Consider the following 19,011-nt stretch of genomic DNA (forward strand, 5'->3'; position numbering starts at 1 on the left):
GGCCCCAATTTTTAAAGTAGACATGCGAGGGATTCGGGGGTATAAATTAATGTACATTCCCAAAAAGGAAACATAAAATTACCCTTTCCGTAGATTAAAATTAGTGGTTGAAACGTTTTGACACTCAACTTACTGAACCAACCAATCAAAATTCAATACAAGTCCCCAAAGTTGTTAAGCCAATTTATAAGTATGGGACTAGTGTAATAAAAAGCCCTCTCTTAGGTAGATAAATAAAATAAAAGTTTCTTAAATTTTCAAAATATGTTTCACCTTATTTTTTTACCAACAATCTATTTATCTATCTATCCACTCCCCTCTTGAATTCGATTAAGACAAAGTTCAAGGACCAACGCAGTATGAAAACGGGGCTTAATTCTAAGTAAATTATGCTAATCCAAAAGTATTAGACAATTGAATATTTTTAATTGGAGTATAAACAAAATCCTGTCAAAAAGCAAACAATCTTGCTAAAAGTACGGTTTATAGTCTCGTTATTCTGATTACTTACTTTAATAAGATCACTAAAATTTAGCATTCAAGATAAAATCAACCTTATTCGACGTTCACTCAAAGCCCAAAAATAATGGACTTAAAAGTGTATTAAACTGTATATAAGACATTTGCGAATATATTGATACCATTAATTTGCCTCTTAGATAGAAAAAAGTATGTTTTTTTAATATTTTTCTCTTGCTACAAATCAAATTTCAAATTTGAGTCACCAAAAATGCTAAACTAATTTTTGCTCTAGAAGAATCAATTTTTGGAGTTAGAAAGTGCTTAATACCTCATTTTAATCGCCTGGCATTGCTTTATGATATACAGGTAATGACTTGGTTTTTTATGGAACAGCTGACTAAAAAATCGAGGTTTTGTGATAAACCCACTTTTGTTGTTGCTCCATAAATGATATTTTTTTCCCAATTTTTTTGGCTGTAAAGAAGCTTTATATATTCATATAACATCCACCTAAATTTGACTTTTGATATTTTATTTATAACATCACCAGAGGGAATTGAATTTTGGAAAAAAAGTATCAATTTATATTTTACACTGCTATGCATTGTTCTTGTTCTTGTTTCTAAAAAAAAATTATATTATAAAAAAGAGAATTATTTAACGCTTCTATAGGTATGTTTATCATTTTTCTAGGCTAAATATAACTATAATTACACCATTTTAAAGTTAGACATCATAACATATTAACACAATTATTGAATCGGTCTGTATTATTAAGCTGGCAATTCTTAAAACAGCTGCATTTCATTATCCTATTATATAAAGTAGTAATCTTTTTTGTCTTCAGCTTAAGATTTCGACCATTACAGTACCTATTGAGTTCTGTGTTTTATGGATGCTTCTTATAGGACCCTGGATAGTTTTGAAAAAAATATCAATTTATATTTTACACTGCTATGCATTGTTCTCGTTCTTGTTTCTAAAAAATATCTTTATAATAAAAAAAAGAATTATTTAATGCTTCTATAGGTATGTTAATCATTTTTCTAGTCTAAATATAACTATAATTTCAGCATTTTTTAAACATCATTATATTCAAGTTATTGTAATTTTTAAATAAAATATCAATATCAAGAACTATTGGAACAATTTTTACCATGCAAAACAAGGTGTTATAAAGTGTAGGATCCCTCACAATATCTATCTGTCTGTCTATAATGCATTACACATGTAATGCTAATAGAGAGGATGCTATAAGAGTGCTCTTATAATGTGAACTTCTCATAATTGAATGGGCTTCCTGAAACCAGAGACCATAAAGTTGGCCTAGTCACTACAAGGGGGAGTGCAGGAATATCCAGGGGGAGGTGCTTGTAAAAGGGTAATTTTTTTTAGGGATGGGGGTAATCACCCCCCGTAATATATTATGGGGGGTATAAGACCAGCCTTTTAAATTTTTTTAATAGGAGTAAAGAAAATCCTTAAAACTTACAAATCTTGGAATCAAACTAGCACCCCAACCAATAATCGGTTCCATGCCAAATGTAGGAGTGGAAAAACATTGGAGGGACAAATGCTTGAGTCCCAAACGTCAGAGTGGAGCAAACGCAGGAGTGGGACAAACGTTGGAGTGGACAAACGCAGGATTTTTGGGACAAACATCGGAGTGGACAAACACAGGAATCCCAAACTTTTTTTTCAATTTTGAATTTTTTTTATACAAACACAGCCCCCCCTACCTTCGTCCTTTTACTTTTCTTAGTTAGGTTAGGTTAGGATATAGGCTAGGGGGCTGAGCGCTGCAGCCATAGTCATTATTTTGTAGACAAGGGTATAAAAAATTTCAAAATTGTAATATTATTAAAATAGTAGACACTCCTAGGTTTTATTTAAGCAATGTCCACTCCAATGTTTTCCACTCCAACGTTTGTCCACCTTGATGTTTGTCCACTCTGACGTTTGTCCCATTCTTACGTTTGTCCACTCCGATGTTTGGGACTCCTGCATTTGTCCACTCCGACATTTGGGACTCCTATGTTTGAGGTAGAACCCCAATAAGTAAATCTCAATAAAACTTGATAAAATTATGCAAAATATCAAAGTATTCAATCCCTGAATTTCAACCATATAACTTGAATAGGAGTAGAGAAAATCATGAAAACTTGAAATGTAGGAATCGATATAGCCCACCCCAGTTTTTTGGCAAATCCTAATGAAACTTGATGAAAATATGGAGTATTGATAGAGAGAGAGAATATTCAATCCATGAAAATTTCAGCCTTCTATCTTTTATAGAAGCCGAGAAAATATCGTTTTCCCCTTTCTGTCTCAGAGAGACAGACATACCAATGAACAGACATACAGATGAATGGACGGACAAATATTTTGAATTATAGAGTAGCTTCACTAGTAAAAAACTAAATAGGATAATTGTGTTACACAAATTGATTTCAGTATGTTTTAAATGAGCTTACTTAATCAAGGACGTCCAAGCTTTTTGATTTGGGGGGAAGGGGGGGGGAATTGAAATATCTAAATTTGGGCATCCCCATGTTCATTTTGTGGGGTAATCTTTATATAATAGAGGCAAGGACGTCAAAGCTTTTTATATTTTTTTTTGGGGGGGGGGGAAGGGGAAGATTAAAAATTATGGGGTCGCCCCAAATTAATTAATAACCCTTAACCCCCTAACCCCCCCCCCCCCACCAGGACATCCCTTTACATAAAGTAATGATTATAAAGTTGCTAAGTACCTTACTGCTACAAAAATCATCTTCCAACATTTAAGGTTAATTCTAACACGCCTGAATTAACAAAAAGAGCTAACCATGGCGTGGATATACACATCCTAATTGTAAAAATGTTTTGCTTTTTAAAATTGTAAATCAATTATTCAGGAATCATTTTACTTTGTTTATTTACTAGCAGCTGCGCTCCAAGCATCTAGGAGCTCTGTAATTAAAGGAGTAAGGAAATTAGTAAAATAGCCTTATACTTTACCGAAATCTTAAGCTACAGACAAAAAAGCTTTATATAATATGTATTAATTTGTAAAACTGCAAATGATAAAATATGACCTATTTTTTTCTCTTTAAAGATTCTCTTCAAACACCTCCCCCTTTTTATATAAAGATGCTAATTCCCCCCCAACCCTAAGAGGATATAAGCAGTAAAAAACCCCGCAGGGGGCACAATTTTCTAACACTTCTTTCTTATTTAGTCTTTTAAAAGGATTCAAAATGCATTGACATATATATATATTTTTTTTTAACTCTTATTTTATACATCTTAATTGGAACTGATGATCTATTTTTATAGAGAAACATATGTATTCCATCAATAAAAAGTTAAAAAATTAAGTGTGTTTATACATATAATAATTACTATATATAATAGGATAATGAAATGCAGCTGTTTTAAGGGTTGCCAGCCTAATAATACAGACCGATTCAATAATTGTGTTAATATGTTAAGATGTCTAACTTTAAAATGGTGTAATTATAGTTATATTTAGCCTAGAAAAATGATAAACATACCTATAGAAGCGTTAAATAATTCTCTTTTTTATAATATAAATTTTTTTTAGAAACAAGAACAAGAACAATGCATAGCAGTGTAAAATATAAATTGGTACTTTTTTTTCAAAATTCAATTCCCTCTGGTGATGTTATAAATAAAATATCAAAAGTCAAATTTAGGTGGATGTTATATGAATATATAAAGCTTCTTTACAGCCAAAAAATTGGGAAAAAAAATATCATTTATGGAGCAACAACAAAAGGGGGTTTATCACAAAACCTCGATTTTTTAGTCAGCTGTTCCATAAAAAAACCAAGTCATTACCTGTATATTATAAAGCAATGCCAGGCGATTAAAATGAGGTATTAAGCACTTTCTAACTCCAAAAATTGATTCTTCTAGAGCAAAAATTAGTTTAGCATTTTTGGTGACTCAAATTTGAAATTTGATTTGTAGCAAGAGAAAAATATTAAAAAAACATACTTTTTTCTATCTAAGAGGCAAATTAATGGTATCAATATATTTGCAAATGTCTTATATACAGTTTAATACACTTTTAAGTCCATTATTTTTGGGCTTTGAGTGAACGTCGAATAAGGTTGATTTTATCTCATTCAATAAATTCTATGGAAATCTTTATATTTTTTAATTATTTTAAATTTTGAAAACAATCTTCATAAAAAACACTCGTGAGAATGATTTTCGAAATAGTATGAAACTTTTTCAAAATTTAAAAAGTTGTTAAGTTAACGAATAAGAAAACTTTTTTATAAAACTTTGGGGACTAGTGTTATAAACAGCCCATTGTCCCCTTTCTCTCTTTGTTAGCTATATCTTGATTTTTTGGGGTGGGTGTGCATCCATCCCTTTCATGTAAAAGAACAAAGTTAAAAAGTTTTCTAAAATTTTCAAAGTTTAATGGCTTAATAGATGAGATTTTACTTTGACAGAAGCATACCAGCACATAATTTGTTAGCTAGATAGATAGATAGATAGATAGATAAATAGATGGATAGATAGCTAGATGGATAGATAGATAGATGGATAGATAGATAGATATATAGATATATAGATAGATAGATAGATAGATAGATAGATAGACAGAAGCATACCAGCACATATTTAGATAGATAGATAGATAGATAGATAGATAGATAGATAGATAGATAGATAGATAGATAGATAGTTGGATAGATGGATAGATAGATAGATAGATAGATAGATAGATAGATAGATAGATAGATAGATAGATAGATAGATAGATAGATAGATAGATAGATAGATAGATAGATAGATAGATAGATAGATAGATAGATAGATAGATAGATAGATAGATAGATAGATAGATAGATAGATAAATAGATAGATAGATAGATAGATAGATAGATAGATAGATAGATAGATAGATAGATAGATAGATACATAGATAGATAGATAGATAGATAGATAGATAGATAGATAGATAGATAGTTGGATAGTTGGATAGACTGATAGATTGTAAAATTTTATTTATTTTTATGTATTATAGATAGCTTTTCTCGGATATTTACAAAAAGATATTTATAGCCTCGAGAGGCCTAAGGCCAGGGCTAACAAATTTGGTATCAATTTCATGATTTTTACTTTAATATTCGTGGAAAATTGTCTATAACACGATGCTATACATGAATTTTCAGTATAGCTTAGAAACGGGTTCGAAACCTGGCTGGAAAAATATTTTTCAGAATCTAATTAATTTCCGCTTGGCAAAAAAAATTCTTATATTACTGCCTGCAATAAACTGTTTATAATACGACGCGATAAATCTAAATTTAGGGATCTAAAGGGATAAGACAATTTCCGATAAATTGATGTACATCCCCAATAATTATACTAAAAAAAAATCTCTAATGTAGATTACAATAAGTGGTTGAAACGTATGCACACCGAACTCATTGAACCAACCAATCAAGATTCAGTAAAACTCTAGTAAGTTGTTGATCCAACGAATAAGAAAACGTTATTATAAAACATTAGGGACTAGTGTAATAAACAGCACATGTTCCCCTCTTTCTGAATAATAATAGTGTATGTAAATCTATAATACAAAGTAGAATAATGTCTGTCCGTCCGTCCCTTAAGATTTCGGTAATCACTGCACAGATCGGATCCTACTCCTTGTGGAATATACCTACTAGTCCTGTAGTGCTTTTAGGCTATTTTCTGAGGGGGACAGAACATGTAATTATACCTCTTGGGGCAAAGCCCCTAGAGGCTAGGGGCGAAGCCGCTAATTGTATATATGTTTGTAGGAGTGTCTAGAAAATAGGAAAAAATCACGTCTAAAGAATACCAAATCAAAATATATATTCAATTCAAATTGATATTTCAAGATAGGTAGATAGACCAATAAAAGTAAAATAGAACATAGACTAACTGCGGAACCCTAGCATATATTCGTAATGATGTGGAGGGGCAGAAAATAGCCTAAAACTATACAAAGACTTATTTTAAAAAATAAGATAGCCAAGCCTAAAACCATCGAAGGACCTATAATAGAACCATGTCAGTTCAGCGATAAGCGATATCCTTCGCTACAGACAAAAAAAACCTTACTACTTTATATAGTAGAATGAAATGAAATTAGATTAGATAGATAATACAGATTTAGAAAGATATCTAACCAAATGAACACATATTATATTGAAAAACAAACAACTAAAGTTTGGAACATCTTTCAATCCTTTTAAATAGATAGATAGATAGATAGATAGATAGATAGATAGATAGATAGATAGATAGATAGATAGATAGATAGATAGATAGATAGATAGATAGATAGATAGATAGATGGATAGTTAGATATCTAACAAAATGAACACATATTATATTGAAAAACAAACAACTAAAGTTTGAAACATCTTTCAATCCTTTAAAATAGATAGATAGATAGATAGATAGATAGATAGATAGATAGATAGATAGATAGATAGATAGATAGATAGATAGATAGATAGATAGATAGATAGATAGATAGATAGATAGATGGATAGTTAGATAGATAACGATATGAACACATATTATATTGAAAAACAAACAACTAAAGTTTGAAACATCTTTCAATCATTTTAAATAGATAGATAGATAGATAGACAGATAGATAGATAGATAGATAGATAGATAGATAGATGGATAGTTAGATAGATAACAAAATGAACACATATTATATTGAAAAACAAACAACTAAAGTTTGAAACATCTTTCAATCCTTTTAAACCTAACTCAACTTTCCACTCCTAACTTTATATTCTCATATTTGTTTTCTTTCTTTTCATATTTTCCTCATTTCTTATGTCCGTCTGTCTGTTCCTCAAGATGAAGGTTAAGGTCTCGCTGATTGCTCAAGAATCTAAAGGGATAAGACAATGGCGGATAAATTGATGTACATCCTCAGTAATGATACACAAATTTACCCCTTCTCTAGATTACAAGTAATGGTTCAAAAGTTTGGACACTTAATGAACCAACCAATCAAAAAACGTCCAAGGGGGGGGATAAAGTGGGGATTACCCCCCCCCCCCAAACAAAACGATTTCAAACAGTGCATGATGATTCCTATAACAATAGGTACGATATCCTTCATTTAAGCAGTTTTGAGACAATTTACTTACAATTTTGTTTAGACATATACATTTATAATATACTTATTAAGTTCTGTATGTTTGTCCTACCGTTTCAGAGCTTCGCTTTTAAGGATGTTGTCATCCTTGTTAATTATCGGTGTGAGTAAAACATTGTGTAAATCCACTTATCTATAAGATAGAAAGATAGATAGACAAATATTAATTAAAGTGAGAGATAGATAGTTATCTATAATACAAAGTAGAACGATGTCTGTCTGTCTGTCTGTTTGTAGCGAAGGATCTGTAGCTGAACCGATTGGGTTCTCCTTTACAGGGTAGCTTCTAATAGGTCCCGGGAAGGTTTAAAGCTATTTTCTGGGGGGGGGGGGGGACCACCCTCCCAAGAGAAATCACAATAAAATCAAAAAAAAATTAAATATTCCCGCCGCATAGTGTCGCTAGCGTAGTGGCGCTGCGTAGAGACATGAATTTAACAGCTGATTTAACATAGACACATTATTTATCAAATTAGATATTTAAAATAAAATATAAAAAAAAAACATTTTAATGCCACTAGTGGCCTTTAGGGGCGTAGCCGCTAGTTTGAATATAAAACATTGTGTAAATCCACTTATGTATGGAAGGCTGAGAAAAATTCATGGAAAATCCTAATCTAGACAGGGATCTAAAGGGATAAGACAATGACCGATAATTTGATGTAAATCCCCAATAATGATACACAAAATTACCCATTCTCTTTATTACAATTAATAGTTCCAAATTGGGACACTCAACTTAATGAACCAACCGATTAAAATTCAATATAAGTCCCAAAAAATATTAAGCCCATGAATAAGATAATGTTATTATAAAACTTTGGAGACTAGTGTAATAAAAAACCCAATTGCCCCTTCCCTCCCTGTAATCTACATATTAACATTTGTGCAACTCTAAGATAGTTAGCTTTCATACACTACTAGTTAGCAGGGATAACAAGGATGACAACATCCATAAAAGCGAAGCTCTGAAACGGTAGGACAAACGGACATTAACACTTGTCAAAACTGTATAATCAGAATGTAAATGTAAAAGAGTCAAAGCAAAATTGTAAGTAAATATGTTGAAAAACTGCTTAATACAGGATAATGTTTATGGACATACTTACATTTTTAGGACTTGATTATAGAGTTGCTTCGCTTATACTATTGTTCTTTGTTGTCCCAGGAATCAATATTTTAAAAGTAAGATCAAACGGATAATTATATCACATAAAAATTTGTTGTTAAAAAAGTAGTAAAATCCATATGTTTAAAATGGACGTTCGGACATTCTGGTATTGACTATAGAGTTGCTACGCTTTCTAAATTGTACCTAACTACTTCAGGAATCATCAAGCAAAGTTTAAAAACGATAGGACAATTCTAACATGCCTAAATTAACGAATAAAAGCTATCTATCTCGGAAGGGCGGACGGACCGACCCTAGTTATAGAAAAGCTTCGCTTTTTAAAAGGGATAAGACAATGGCCGATCAATGGCTGCACGTCTCTATAATGATGATGGACAAAATTACTCCTTCTGTAGATTACAATTGGTGATTGACACTCAACCGATGTAAGTTTCCAAAGTTGTTAAGCTAACCATTAAGAAATGCTGTTATAAAACTTTGGGGACCAGTGTAACAAACAGCCCACTGTCCCCACTGACTAGATAGATAGACAGTAGTCTAGATAGATAGATAGCTTTGGAATGCAGTAGGATAGATATATAGTAAGCTTTACATATATAGTAGATTATACAGATATTTAGGTTTACATGAAGTAGACCAATGGTCCGGGGTAACAAAACTGGTATTAATTATTTGTGAAAAATTGTCTACAATGGAAATTAATGAGCTTAGTAGCTATAAGAAAGGCCGATATATTGCATAGTTTTAATTAAAATTGAAAAAAAAAATCAATTTAATTTCTTCTGGGTTGAAACCGTTTATGAGCTATGCAAAAATTAAAATTTGTTGGGTCGAAAATAAGTATTTTAATATGTATTTTAATTCATAATTCTTTTGAAAAAATTGTTTCATATTAACGACAATTATTTATAGAAAAGCCTTGCATCTCAGAGATAAAGCGGGGGGGGACAAGGGGCTATTTATTACACTAGTCCCCAAAGTTTTATAATAACGTTTTTTTTGTTTGTTTGCTTAACAACTTTTGGAACTATAGTGAATTCTAATTGGTTAGTTTCTTAAGTTGAACATTCAAATGTATCAATCAACCACTTACAGAAGGGGTAATTTTGTGTATCATCATAGAGTATGTACATCAAATTATTGGCCATTGTCTTATCCCTTTCGATCCCTGCCTGCATCTTACAAACGAAGAAAGGATTGATAAATATCTCGTTAGTACGTAAGCTCAGGGATACAAGGATAATACCATGGACGATAAATAACTCCCCTCCCAAATCCTTAGTGGGAATATTTGTCAGTAATGCTTTACCTAAATAAGGGGGGAAAGAAAGGGATGTGGATTAATTTTGCTCGTCCCTCCCTGGGGCGCGCGGAGTCTTATGAAAAATGATCACAAATATATTCACTTATACAAAACTTTTCATTTACATTAGTCATGGGGGAACCAGGGTCCATAGCAGGCAAGGATAGGCTTGCAAGGGGAAAGTGAATTAGAAAAAGGGGGGACCCACAAAGGGGTATGGGGATGCAGAAGAAAGGGGGGAATATGCAAAACAGTGCCAAATGATAGTTAAGCTGCCAAATACAACTACCTAGATATCCACTCGGATAGATAGATAGATATATAGTAGGGTTGGGCCGGATATCCGGTGTGGCCGGATATCCGGCCGAATACCGGATATTGAAACTATCCGACCGGATATCCGGCTCTATAATTTTTTATACTTTACACCAAAAATCTCTGCTTTTTAAAATCTTAAATGGCTATAATTTTCTTATTATTGAAGCTAGAAGAACATTTTTTCTGAATAAGTTTAACTTTATGTAAATTTATATAAGATTTCTGAAGAAATTTATTTTACTACTTTAATATCTGGTAATTTGGCCGGTTATCCGGCCGGATATCAGGTAATTTGGCCGGATAACCGGATATTTGCCGGATATTCGGCGTTGGCCGGATATCCGGCCGGTTACCGGATATCCGGCATTTGAAATCAGCCGAATATCCGGTATCCGGCCAAAAAAGTATCCGGCCCAACCCTAATATATAGTATAGATATATAAATAGATAGCTAGACATTCAATAAATGCATGAAGGTATTGATAGGTCAGATCTTTCTAATGAGATAGATAAATAGATATTTTTCAAGAATAAATAAACAAAAAGACAGTCAAACAGACTATGACAAATATAGATTAGAATAAAGAAAAATTAAAAATTTACTAGAGAGATGGATGTACTTTTTAAAAGCGAAGCTTTTCTATAATTAGGGTCGGTCCGTCCGTACGTCCGTCCGTCTGTCCGACTTTTCTACTTTTTTAACAACTAATTTTTATGTGATCTAAATATCCGTTTGATCTTTTTTTTGGTATATTGATTCCTGGGACAACAAAGAACAATATTATAAGCAAAGCAACTCTATAATCAAGTCCTAAGAATGTAAGTATGTCCATTACCATCATCCTGCATCAAGCAGTTTTTCAACAAATTTACTTACAATTTTGCTTCGACTATTATACTTCTACATTTTGATTATTCAGTTCAGACACTATACAAGTGTTAATGTCCGTTTGTCCTACCGTTTCAGAGCTTCGCTTTTATGGATGTTGTCATCCTTGTTAATAATAGATTTATAGATAGATAAAAGATTTAGTTATAGAGTGATAGAAAGAAAGTGTGAACGATAGATAGATTAAAGGAAAGAAATAGAATACGTATTATTTTTTGTTTTCACAGTTTGATAAACTTATATTGATATTCATTTATAAATGTTAATTATCGCATCTTATTATAGGCATCTTTCCGTGGTTAGTAAAATTATAGATTATAAGATTAAAACCAGTTTTGTTTTATTCTGAGTGGGAAATTGTCTATAATTTGATGAAATACATGATTTTTCAGTGTGGCTAAGAACCAGTTCTTATCCAGAGGATATAAATCGGTTTCGAAGGCATACTGGAATAGTTATTTCTCGCATCGTATTATAAACAGCTTTCCGCGGATATAGAATGTAAATAAGATTAAAACCAGTTTTTTTCAGACCCGAGGTGCCGAAGGCTCGGGCTAAAAAAACTGGTTTTAATCTTATGATTGTATATTTTTATATTCGTAGAAAGCTGGATATAATACGATGCTAGACATAGTTTTTTCGTATGGATGAGAACCGGTTCCTATCCACCGGATTCGAATGAATACGAGAAACAATATTCTATTTATCTTTTATTTATTTTACATCAAGTGTTTTGTTAAGTTCAAACTTACAATAATTTACATTTTAGTAATCAACAGTAACATCTTTACCGATATGGTTCTCCTTTACAATTAAGCTGCTTATAGTTTCTGGGAAGGTTTTTATCTATTTTTGGGGAGGTTATCATCACCCGCCTGATAAAAGAGGATTCCTTGCCCCAATATTTACAATGAAAAAAGGGGTTTGACTTTTCCCCTTCCACCTTAAGTGCCCCTAAAGGCCTTTAGGGGGCGTAGACGCTGTTATGAGTAAGGTATTTTGACCGTACTTCAAAAAACCATAAATTAGACAGCTGTTTGTGATTTTTTTATCAAGCTTAATAAAATCTGTAGTTTTAAAATTTGAAGAAATGTACAAAAATGCAAAGAAAAATTGGAAAACAGTTTTAAGAAACGAGATAGTTGTAGATTTATATAAAAGAGAGAAAAAAATAGAAAGGAGAGAAGTAGAAAAAAAGAGTGAGGGTTATATTACAATGGAATGCACTTTTAGAAAACCAAAGCAAAACCATATATACCTTGTTTTCAGGGATTAGGTACATATAAAACCATATATACCTTGTTTTCAGGGATTAGGTACATATAAAACCATATATACCATGTTTTCAGAGATTAGGTACATATAAAACCATATATACCTTGTTTTCAGGGATCAAGTACATATAAAACCATATATACCATGTTTTCAGGGATCAAGTACATATAAAACCATATATACCTTGCTTTCAGGGATTAGGTACATATAAAACCATATATACCTTGTTTTCAGGGATTAGGTACATATAAAACCATATATACCTTGTTTTCAGGGATCAAGTACATATAAAACCATATATACCTTGTTTTCAGGGATTAGGTACATATAAAACCATATATACCTTGTTTTCAGGGATTAGGTACATATAAAACCATATATACCTTGTTTTCAGAGATTAGGTACATATAAAACCATATATACCTTGTTTTCAGGGATTAGGTACATATAAAACCATATATACCTTGTTTTCAGGGATCAAGTACATATAAAACCATATATACCTTGTTTTCAGGGATTAGGTACATATAAAACCATATATACCTTGTTTTCAGGGATTAGGTACATATAAAACCATAAATACCTTGTTTTCAGGGATTAGGTACATATAAAACCATATATACCTTGTTTTCAGGGATTAGGTACATATAAAACCATATATACCTTGTTTTCAGGGATTAGGTACATATAAAACCATATATACCTTGTTTTCAGGGATTAGGTACATATAAAACCAAATATACCATGTTTTCAGGGATCAAGTACATATAAAAACCATATATACCTTGTTTTCAAGGATTAGGTATATATAAAACCATATATACCTTGTTTTCAGGGATTAGGTACATATAAAACCATATATACCATATTTTCAGTGATTAGGTACATATAAAACCATATATACCTTGTTTTCAGGGATTAGGTACATATAAAACCATATATACCATGTTTTCAGGGATTAGGTACATATAAAACCATATAACCCTTGTTTTCAGGGATTAGGTACATATAAAACCATATATACCATGTTTTCAGGGATTAGGTACATATAAAACCATATATACCATATTTTCAGGGATTAGGTACATATAAAACCATATAAACCTTGTTTTCAGGGATCAAGTACATATAAAACCATATATACCTTGTTTTCAGGGATTAGGTATATATAAAAACCATATATACCATGTTTTCAGGGATTAAGTACATATAAAACCATATATACCTTGTTTTCAGGGATTAGGTACATATAAAACCATATATACCATATTTTCAGGGATTAGGTACATATAAAACCATATATACCTTGTTTTCAGGGATCAAGTACATATAAAACCATATATACCTTGTTTTCAGGGATTAGGTACATATAAAACCATATATACCATATTTTCAGGGATTAGGTACATATAAAACCATATAAACCATGTTTTCAGGGATCAAGTACATATAAAACCATATATACCATATTTTCAGGGATTAGGTACATATAAAACCATATATACCTTGTTTTCAGGGATTAGGTACATATAAAAACCATATATACCATGTTTTCAGGGATTAGGTACATATAAAACCATATATACCTTGTTTTCAGGGATTAGGTACATATAAAACCATATATACCTTGTTTTCAGGGATTAGGTACATATAAAACCATATATACCTTGTTTTCAGGGATTAGGTACATATAAAACCATATATACCTTGTTTTCAGGGATCAAGTACATATAACACCATATATACCTTGTTTTCAGGGATTAGGTAAATATAAAACCATATATACCTTGTTTTCAAGGATTAGGTACATATAAAACCATATATACCTTGTTTTCAGGGATTAGGTACATATAAAACCATATATACCTTGTTTTCAGGGATTAGGTACATATAAAACCATATATACCATGTTTTCAGAGATTAGGTACATATAAAACCATATATATACCTTGTTTTCAGGGATTAGGTACATATAAAACCATATATACCTTGTTTTCAGGGATTAGGTACATATAAAACCATATATACCTTGTTTTCAGGGATTAGGTACATATAAAACTATGTCATGATGTATGATACAAAGTAGAACGATGTCTGACCGTATGTCCGTCCGCACGTTCATTAGTCTAAATTCAGTGGTTACCGAGATCTTAAGCTTCAGACGGACGGACGGACAGACAGACAGACAGACATCAAGCTACTTTGTATTATAGATTAAAGGTTTAGTTTTTATAGTATGTGAGTAAATCCCATTTCACAGACTGACTTATAAAATAGAATAACTGATACATACTATTATTATTTTGGATTTAAGCTTTGATTTTTAAAAGCGAAGCTTTTCTATAATTAGGGTCGGTCTGTCCGTACGTCCTTCTGGAACTGTTAGCTCTTTCCGTTAGGTACGACTTAGAAAGCAAATAATCGTTACCAGAAAGTCTGATGATGTTATACGTTTTTGACAACCAATTTTTGTAAGTTCAAACTATCCGATTCATCTGATTTTTGGAATACAGATTTCTATTAAGAAAAGGTACAATGTTATAAGCGAAGCATCTCCATAATCAAGTCCTAAAAATATAAGTATGTCTTTAAACAACATCACGTATTTAATCAGCTTTGCAACAAATTAACTTACAGTTTTGTTTATACTTCTTATTAATTCTGATTATTCAGTTTTGACACTCTACAAGTATTAATGTTCTTTTGTTCTACCGTTTCAGAGCTTCGCTTTTATGAATGTTGTCCTGTTGAAACTTAAAAATGCAATGCTGTAAATTATGGTATATAAAGCAAACTTTAAAATCAAACCTATCGATCCTAGTAAATGTCAAACAGAATACTTGAAAATTATCTATCTATCTCTCATATATGTATATCTATCCATTAAATGTCAAAGAAAATACGATAAATTAGAACATTAATTGTTTAAATATCAAACCTTTTAATTTCATTTCTTGCTTTGAAATAATTACTAGTTTTATTCATAGCAAGAGCGGACAATTGGCCGATTATTATACTAGTCCCCAAAGTTTTCTTATTCGTTGGCTTAACAACTTTGGGGACTTTTAATGAAAATTAATTGGTTAGATTATTAAGTTGAGTGTCCAAACGTTACAAACTCAATTTTTAATCTACAATAGGGGTAATTTTGTGCATTAACATTGGGGATGTACATAAAATTATTGGCCATTGTCTTAATCCATTTGTTTTGCTTGGTTCCGGCAGAGTATGAGAAGCAGTGTGTAAATTTGTTGGCATTTTCCGGGAAGCTTAAAATTTTTTTTATAAAAATGCACAGTTGCGACTTACTTAACACCCTAGGTGCGCGTTGCACCACAATAAAACGCAGAGTATGTTCAAGGTGGTGTGAAGAGGACTTGTACCCGTGGCGTCACCTAAATTTTTTTATTTGAAATATAGACGAAATATACGTTTTACCAAATAAATAAATGTTTAATAAGGTAAATTATACTTTTGTTTTACACATAAGTTAGCATAAGTTGGTTCTAAACTAAACTTAAAGAAAATCTAAATTCTTTTCATCCAATTCTCTTTGTTTTCTATTTCTACCTTTGTTCTTTCAACATTCTTTCTCTGCCTAGGCAAATGCATCCAGGGAGATGGTTGGATACAGAGAGAGAGAGGGGACAATAGGCTGTTTATTACACTAGTCCCCAAAGTTTTATAATAAAGTTTTCTTATTCGTTTGCCTAACAACTCTGGGGACGTTTAAAAATTCAATGGTTCATAAAATTGAGTTTTCAAACGTTTCAACCACTAATATTAATCTACAGAAGGGGTAATTTTGTGTATGATTATTGGAGATGTACATAAATCAAGGTTATGTCCTATTCCTTTATATCCCTAAATCTGATAGCTGGCTAGGAAGATGAATAGATGGATATTTAAATTATGTAATAGAAATGACTCTTATGTAAATTCAACATTTTTTGCCTTTTGCCTAAGAAAAGGGAAATAATAATTTCAATTCATCTTTTTTTGGAAAGTCAAAATTAATCATTATTTAGATAAAATATATTCCAGTAAGGCTTCCAAACCGATTAATGTCCGCTAGATTAGAACCAGTTCTCGACCATACTGAAAAATTATATCCAGATTTGGCTAAAAAAGTAGTTTTAATATTATAATTTTTTTACAAGGTTTTGCTTATTCGTTGGCTTAATAACTTTAGGAACTATTACCGAATTTGGATAAGTTGGTTCATTAAGTTTGTGTCAAAATATTCCAACCACTAATTGTAATTAGAGAAGGGTAATTTTGTGTATCATTATTAGGGATATAAATCCATATTGGCATTTTCATATAAAGAATAACAATATCAAAAAATCAAATAAAGTAAATAAATTAAATTTAAATAGATGGGCATAGTTTAAGAAGAGTTTTTCTATTGTGACAATGATATATCAAATGCTTTGTTACAATCAAAAGATCACATAATATCACCTATCAATAGTTTTTTTTTTATTTTTTTCCTAGATTTTATACCATTAAAAAAGAAAATTAGATAGAGGCTACATATTTCAAAAGGGAAGGAAGGAGAATAAAATAGCATACAACTTCCCAAGACCTGAGGCTAAAAAAATAGCCAATAATCTTTCCTGGCCCTATATGAAGCTTCCTTAGAAAGAATAATTTAATCTGTATATTAGTTATCAAAACTTTAGGCAAACAAAAAAAACTTAACTACTTTATAGAAGAGGAAATGTTTTCAAACTGGAAAAAAAAATAAAATTGATATTTGGATGTAAGTGAAACAGTAATAATGTTTTTCCTCCCACGTAGATTATCCGTCAGAATCAATTTTTCATCATTTGATCACTGAAAAACTTTATAGATTTGTACAAATTTTATTACAGATATTTTTTCAGGGCACGACAACCGTAGCCAAGCGGCATATTGCTAAATATTTACCCGCATCCTTCAAAAAATATAGTAATTAAGATTTACACTGCCAGCAAGACAAAACAAAATAGCCAAAGATAAGATGACTTTTTAAAAAAGATTGTGCTGTAGATTCTCCATAAAAATGGGTAGCTACATAGTCATTAATTTAAAAGAAATTCAAAACCCTAAATTTATTCCAATATGGCATCGAAACCGACTCATATCTGGTGAAAAAGAACCACACTGAAAAATCATTCCATTACTATTTTAACTATAGTTTATGGAAAAATCCTCTTAAAGAAAATTTTACAAAATATTTTTTAACTATATATTTTACAATACCAAACATGTAGGCTTTAATGTTAAATTAAAATTTCAAATTTTATATAAAGATATTTAAGATTTCAGATCATTATTTTTTAATAAAATTAATAAAAGATTCCTACCTTACATAATATGGGTTTTCAAAATCGTTTGAAGAAATATTTAAAAATCACTTTAACCCTAATTAAGGTTAAAAAACTAGTCACTAATAATTAACTGTAAAAAAATCCTTTTTAATTAATCAAAGGATCTGATTTTCACTTTTTTAATATTTTCAAAAAAATACACCAATTCTTGTGTGTTAACTTTTCCACAGAAATCACTTGATTACTTAGGTAGCATTATTCATTATAAATTTCATCTTTTTAAACTACTTAAAAATACATTTTTTATATGGTTTATCACTTGAATAACTAAAATCTGAAAATTAAATCAAATACAATAATTTAGTATTCATCAAAGATTAGTTACTATATCATATATATTCATTGATATACATGATGTATCTATATTTTTTTAATTGATTTGAAAAGTCCTGGGATAAATGTAAATGGTTGCAACCAATCTTTTCTAACACTACCATATTTTATTTATCTCACTAGGGGAGATATAAAAAGAGAGAAAGAAAGGGAGAGAAGAGAGAGAGAGAGAGAGAGAGAGAGAGAGAGAGAGAGAAAGATGTTTTCCAAGCCATAAGGCCCCAAGAAAAGCACAGTCAGCCCGTCGGCCGTTTGAAGATTCGAACCCGGGACACTGCAGACCGTTGGGACGTTTTTCGTGTTGGCTTGAGTCTTTCCGGAGGGGTAGCCATTATTTCTCTTATTTGGAACCTCTCAATCTTGGCTTCTCTCATCAAAGTGTCTGTGTGTGTGTGGTGTGTATGTGTGTAGTGTGTGTGGTGTGTGTGTGTGTGGTATGTGTGATTGAGTGTGTGTGTGTAAGTATGGGCCCTGAGCAAACACACACACACACACACATGGAAAGAGTGCCTACTCAATGGAGGTGGGGGGGGGGGGGGTGGAGAAGGGATACATCCGAGGGGACAAACATCCCGTTCCAGAGAAGAAAAGTCCGGGGAAAGTGGGGGAGTAAATGTCCGAGTACCGCTGGCTGCATTATAAACTCGGCCCATGAACGTAGTCAGCTCCGTGTACAGCTATATACGGCCTAAAAGGCTCGAGGGTTAAATACAGGGTGGAAAGTAGAATTTGTCGCAAACAAGTTTT

At 31.5% G+C, this 19,011-nt stretch overlaps 1 protein-coding gene across 1 annotated transcript in view; it reads right to left on the bottom strand.

The window, feature by feature from the left end:
• para (sodium voltage-gated channel paralytic) overlaps positions 1–18,201 on the bottom strand; it is a 311,186-nt gene extending 292,985 nt beyond the window's left edge. Inside the window, exon 1 of the mRNA XM_080152120.1 lies at positions 17,908–18,201. The gene's annotated coding sequence lies outside the window, so the exon portion shown is untranslated. The remainder of the gene's footprint in view (positions 1–17,907) is intronic.
• Positions 18,202–19,011: the final 810 nt, after the last annotated feature.

This window comes from Acartia tonsa, chromosome 2 (assembly GCF_053477335.1).
Source record: "Acartia tonsa isolate MP-2025a chromosome 2, ASM5347733v1, whole genome shotgun sequence".
NCBI classification, from domain to species: domain Eukaryota; kingdom Metazoa; phylum Arthropoda; class Copepoda; order Calanoida; family Acartiidae; genus Acartia; species Acartia tonsa.